The 5749-nt window shown below is 42.1% G+C and overlaps 1 non-coding gene across 1 annotated transcript; it reads left to right on the forward strand.

The window, feature by feature from the left end:
• The first annotated feature begins 4570 nt into the window (after positions 1-4570).
• Positions 4571-4641, forward strand: TRNAS-GGA (transfer RNA serine (anticodon GGA)). The gene has a single exon. It is a non-coding gene; the product is annotated as a tRNA-Ser (tRNA).
• The last annotated feature ends 1108 nt before the right edge of the window (positions 4642-5749 follow it).

A 5749-nucleotide genomic window follows, 5' to 3' on the forward strand; every position in this document is an offset into this window, starting at 1 on the left:
ACCATATCTACCTAGAATAGCACACAAAGATCATTTAAATAATCTCTGTTCCCCCATGCAATGGAAACTGGGTGTCCAGGCACTGTCATTTAGTACTTCATCTCCAGATCAGGAGACATCACACAGCAGCATGTACCTGAGGACAGCTTCCTGAGGGAGCTGTCATTCTGGTCTTTTGTTTTTACCTGCATTTCCCCCTCAAGCCACGTCATATGTGGTTTCCTACCACCGGAACAAGGCGGTCTGGTTTGAAAAGTCACATAACTTGAGGAAATGTGGTTTTTCAACACCTTTCTATCAAATACAGGTAACACTTTTCCCTGTTGGAAAGTAGAAAACACCACTCTAAGGCTTTCACACTTCCCCACTGTAGTTGGAAATATTAACAGTTTGCATTTCCTTCTACAATATTTCTGCCTGCAGAAAAGGCATCTGGGAATTTTAATCTTAAAATAACAAACACTGCTTTAAAGAACTGCTGGGAAGAGGAGAAAGTAAGGGGACTCAGAGGAATGAAAGATAAAAGAAGTGTGAGGACAGACTGGTGGAGTCAGCATGACTCACATAAACACACTATTGGTTGAATTAGAAAATCAAGGTCAAAAGACCCCAGAAAGCATTTAAATGTTTATTTTATTCTAAAATCCTTTTTTCCCCATTTGCTTCTGTGCTCATTTCTGCATAGAGTCATCAAAGCAGCTAACTCTGGGCTCTAAATTGTCCTATTTATAGAAGAACTAAGTTAAAACACACACACAGGAGCAAAAAATTGGGGCACAGTAATGACTCATTGGAAAAGACCATTGCTGGGAAAGATTGAAGGCAGGAGGAGAAGGGGCCAACAGAGGATGAGATGGTTGGATGGCATCACCAACTCAATGGACATGAGTTTGAGCAAGCTATGGGAAGATGAGCAAGCTCTTGGTGATGGACAGGGAAACCTGGTGTGCTGCAGTTCATGGGGTTGCAAAGAGTTAGAAATGACTTAGCGACTGAACTGAACTGACCTGAACTGAATGTTGAGATAGGAACAGTCAAGGAGGTAGTATTGACCACTGTTATCCTGTCTTCCCCATTTTTCATCATGTGACTAATGAATCATGTGGCTAATGAACCTGTGGCTTGAATAATGCTGCATTCATTGGGAAAGTGGGAAAGTGTTAGTCGCTCAGTTCTGTCTGACTCTTTGCAACCCCATGGACTATAGTCTGCCAGGCTCCTCTGCCCATGGGATTCTCCAGGCAAGAATACTGAAGTGGGTTGTCCTTTCCTTCTCCAGGGGAGCTTCCTGACCCAGGGACTGAACCTGCGTCTTCAGTGCAGGCAGATTTTTTACCTGCTGAGCCATCAGGGCAGCACCGATCTGAGAAGACCCAAGCTCAGCTCTTTCACCCGAGGAACACAAGCAGAGGATGTTCACCCTGACAGGACAACAGGGTCTCCTCTTCCTTGCCTGGACCAGCCCCATCCATCCCCCAGACTGACAATGGCCCTAAGAGGGCCCGAGGAGTCCCAGTGATGCCCTGGCACTCTGCACCAGGACCCACTGGCCCCTACATCAGGGCCTATGTTGTCCCCTACTTCTGATCAGTGCTCCTTAACAACCCAGTCACTGCTTTACTCCTCTATCCCATTCTCTAGTCTAGTCTTTCGAGGTCCAGGCCCTGATTATCTTTCCTGGTAGATGTTCAGAAACCTGCCAGCTCTTTGTCCAGCTCCCCACAAGAATCAAGTTCTCCAGCTTTGCTTCTGAGACATACTTTGCTATTTCCCCTCTTAGAAAATCTAGAGGCTAATCTATCTCCACACTTCTGACCCATTCTTCATCCTTCACTACTTCTAAATATTCACCATGGACACGTGGTGGTATGTCTGAGCACACTTTCTAGATGCTCCCTTGAGAATTACAATAGTAATTACAACTCCTGGCAGTTGTATCTAGCTTTTTTTCTTTCAAGGCTTGGAGAAATATGTTTATGTAAACAGCTAAAGAAACTTAAAATGATAGCCATTTTTTACTTTATTTCCCAGAAAAGAAAGTGGGTTTTGCCGTATGCTTAGGTTCAGTGCAAGGCTTCCCCGGTGGCTCAGATGGTAAAGCGTCTGCCTACAATGTGGGAGACCCAGGTTCGATCCCTGGGTTGGGAAGATCCTCTGGAGAAGGAAATGGCAACCCACTCCAGTACTCTTGCCTGGAAAATCCCATGGATGGAGGAGCCTGGTAGGCTATAATCTATGGGGTCGCAAAGAGTCGGACACGACTGAGCGACTTCACCTCACCTAGGTTCAGTGCAATAGCTAAAGTTGTTAACACAAGTAGTATAGAAAAGAACTGCAAGAAATACATTACTGTCAAGTTCAGTTGGGTTTGTTGTGTATGAAGCTGCTGCACCAGAGGGTGACAGCAGAGGAAGCCTGGAGCCTCGGACATGGATTTGGGGGTGGGATGGGGATGGGGTGGGTCGTTAAGTAAAGGGTGTGTGCACGCCCACTGCTGAGTGCTTGGGAAGGGATATGGAATGCTCAGATGATGGTTTAGACGCAGGGTGTCAGGAGACAGAAGGAATAAAGGGGGGCTGAGGGAGTCATCAGTAAGAAAGAAGCAAGATGAGCCAGAAGATGAGAAATGGCCTTGGAAAGTATTCTTTATATAACTTTGGCTATATTTTGTAATGATACCCTTTTAGATCCTTAGGTGCATTACAATCTGACTTCTACCAGGGCAAGGACAGAACTTGGGGACTTATGACTTTGGGAAACACAGAGTGAAGATATATGAGGAATATTGTTTTCAGAACACCCTTATCTGAAGCTCTGCCTGTTCTGGAAATAGAGCTTTTTGTGTCACTGTGGCCCTCGTGGCTCAGATCCTTGAGACAAGAGTACTGTGTTCCGTCCTCCCAAATACAATTTCAAACAGCAAAGTCTGAAATTACCTGTGATTTCAGAAACAGTTTTCTAGGCACTATGCACCTGATAATTAACAAAAAGCAATTCTTATAAGTTCATTACTGTAGTTTATTTTAGATTTATTTTCTAAAGAAAGAAATGATCATTTAATCATAATTGTGAGGAACGAGCTGGCCAAGTAAAGATGATCTCATTCTTAGAACAGTAGGATTTGCTTCATTAAATATTATAATCTTACCATACAAAGAGGATTTTATTTCCTTCTGAAAATCATCACCATTTAACAAATGGTTACGACTTTTACTTAACAGAGAGAATTTATTTTTTAAATATTTTTGTGCAAAATTTCAGTCTCTGTGGATGTTCCTCGATGTTTAATAACATGAGAAGTATTACAATCATTGCTCCAGTCTTGCTAATTTTATAAAATATTTAACCTCATGGTTACCATGGAAAGAACCAGAATTTTTCCTTCTCAAAATGCCTTTGTTTCTAACCTCATAATTAACGATTGTCCCTAAGTTGTCTGCATTTTGACAAGCTGATAAGCACCCTGCATTCTGAATTTGTGAAAGTGTATTAAGTGCAACTTTGTCCTTGTGCAGGGTCTCTTGGATACCAAGATGAATAAGAGCTAGCAGTCCTGCCACCCTTTCATACAGTTTATCTACAATTCCTAAAATCTGGTTTCCAAATTCAGCAAGAATCAATATTTTATCATTGAGAGGTGGGCTTGTATAAAGCAAGTGACTTTAGGGGACCCTGAGAGTTTACACCCAACTATTAACATAAAAGCATAACCCCAGTCCTTGTCAATGCAGAAGCATGTCCTCCACAATATATTCACATTACCTGACAGGAGGCTGAGAGCAATTCGATCAATAAGACCCTAAAATACATCTTTTATTAGCAATTACAGGATCATTAGTTTTCATGGTGTCATTGAATTGTCGCTATTGGATTAACTAATTGATACTCATAACAATATGTTACTCATTTTTACAAGGGAAGAAATGAGAATGTATCATTGCTTTCCAAGAACTAGAAAATCTGTTATGGATGACACAAGGAATTATCTTGTTATGGTTGCACACAGGGAAGAGTAATTTATGTGTTTGTAAGCATTCTTTTCCCATTTATCACTGATCATCACTCATTATATGATATTAATTTTAACAGAGCATGATTAAATAGTCAGTCAGTGTGTGACTAAGATGTATGGCAGAGAGGAAGGGAACTGATATTTAAGTCTACTAGCTTTGGGAAAGTGATATATTCCTTTGCCCCCCTCCCCTTTTTAAAATATCAATATTTTCACCCGTAATGCCTTCACTCCCTTTTTCAAAGTATCAATACTCACACTCATAATGCATTCACCCTTGAAAATGTTTGCTCTTTGAGCAGTAAGACTGTCATAGCAACACTTTGCTCCTAAGACAAAGATGAGCAAATTCGATGGAAGCACAGCTGTTATCATGTGCAGACACTCTTGCCTCTTGTCTTTCTGACTCTCCAATACTTCCCTTCCCACACCTGATCTTTCACGTTATCAGCTTGGAGGCTGAATTTCATCTCTACAATTCTTTATCTTGTCTCTGCTATGAGGTATCCTAAATCAGTTGGATTATTTAGGGACACATTTTCTAGCCAATGGTGGTCTTCCCTGGTGGCTCAGAGGTTAAAGCATCTGCCTGGAATGCAGGAGACCAGGTTCAATCCCTGGGTAGGGAAGATCCCATGGAGAAGGAAATTGGAACCCACTCTAATACTCTTGCCTGGAGAATCCCATGGAGGGAGGAGCCTGGAGGCTACAGTCCATGGGGTCGCAAAGAGTCGGACACAACTGAGCAACTTCACTTTCTTTCTTTCTAGCCAATGGCAGGGAGGTCCAGCCCTCTGACCACAGTTTATTGAAGATTCAACTACATCCAAAGTTTAGGGACCTCTCAGTGATCCTGTTGCTGATGTCCAAGCCCCCATCACCTCCTCATCACCTCCTGTTGGATAATGGCAATAGTTTCCTGACATCTCATTTTCACTTCCTGAGGGGCAGCCAGAATTATGTTTTCAAAGTTTAAGCTAGATCATGTCACTTCCTTACTCAAAATTCCACAGTTATTCCCTAGTTAACTTAGACCAAAATCCAGAACCCTACCACAGCCAACAAAGCTCTGTAGGATCTTCGCTGACTATCCCTACAGTCTCCTCCATACTCATTCTACTGCTGCCAAACATGTAAGAGGTGTGCAAAAAGATAGAAAAAGAACATAGCCGAGAGTCAGCTCTAACTATGCCCACTTTGTGAAACACACCTCTGGACTTTTGGTTTATTATCTTCATCCATAAAATAGAGACAATATCTACCCCCATAGAACTGGTATGAGGATCAAATGTAGGTATTATGTCTGGCACAGGGTGGGGAATAAATTCATGGCTATATTTTGAAGCACTGTTTTTGCTAATTTGTTTAACCAGTTGATTTGCTCAGAGAATCCTAAACATGGGCTACTCAATAGCTATATAAAGAGAGATCAGAAATCTCCATATGCAGTAGTGAATCCCTGTAAAATAGCTGTCCCTTTTTGCACCATTACTATGGAAGAAGAACTGAGACATCAAAAGTAAGAAGAAACTCCAGAGCATCTTGTTAGCACCCAAGGATCACTGAAGGTCTCCTGCTGCTGCTGCTGCTGCTAAGTCGCTTCAGTCCTCCTACAGGTGCTTATACTCTGCAATCATCCTAGAACATGGACCAGTTCCTTAACTCAACCCATCAGTTTGCCTTTCGAGGATTTTATGAACTGACCTTTGCATTTTCTTTCCTTGCTTCCAGAGTTTT

Source organism: Ovis canadensis, chromosome 2 (genome assembly GCF_042477335.2).
Source record: "Ovis canadensis isolate MfBH-ARS-UI-01 breed Bighorn chromosome 2, ARS-UI_OviCan_v2, whole genome shotgun sequence".
In the NCBI taxonomy this organism is placed as follows: domain Eukaryota; kingdom Metazoa; phylum Chordata; class Mammalia; order Artiodactyla; family Bovidae; genus Ovis; species Ovis canadensis.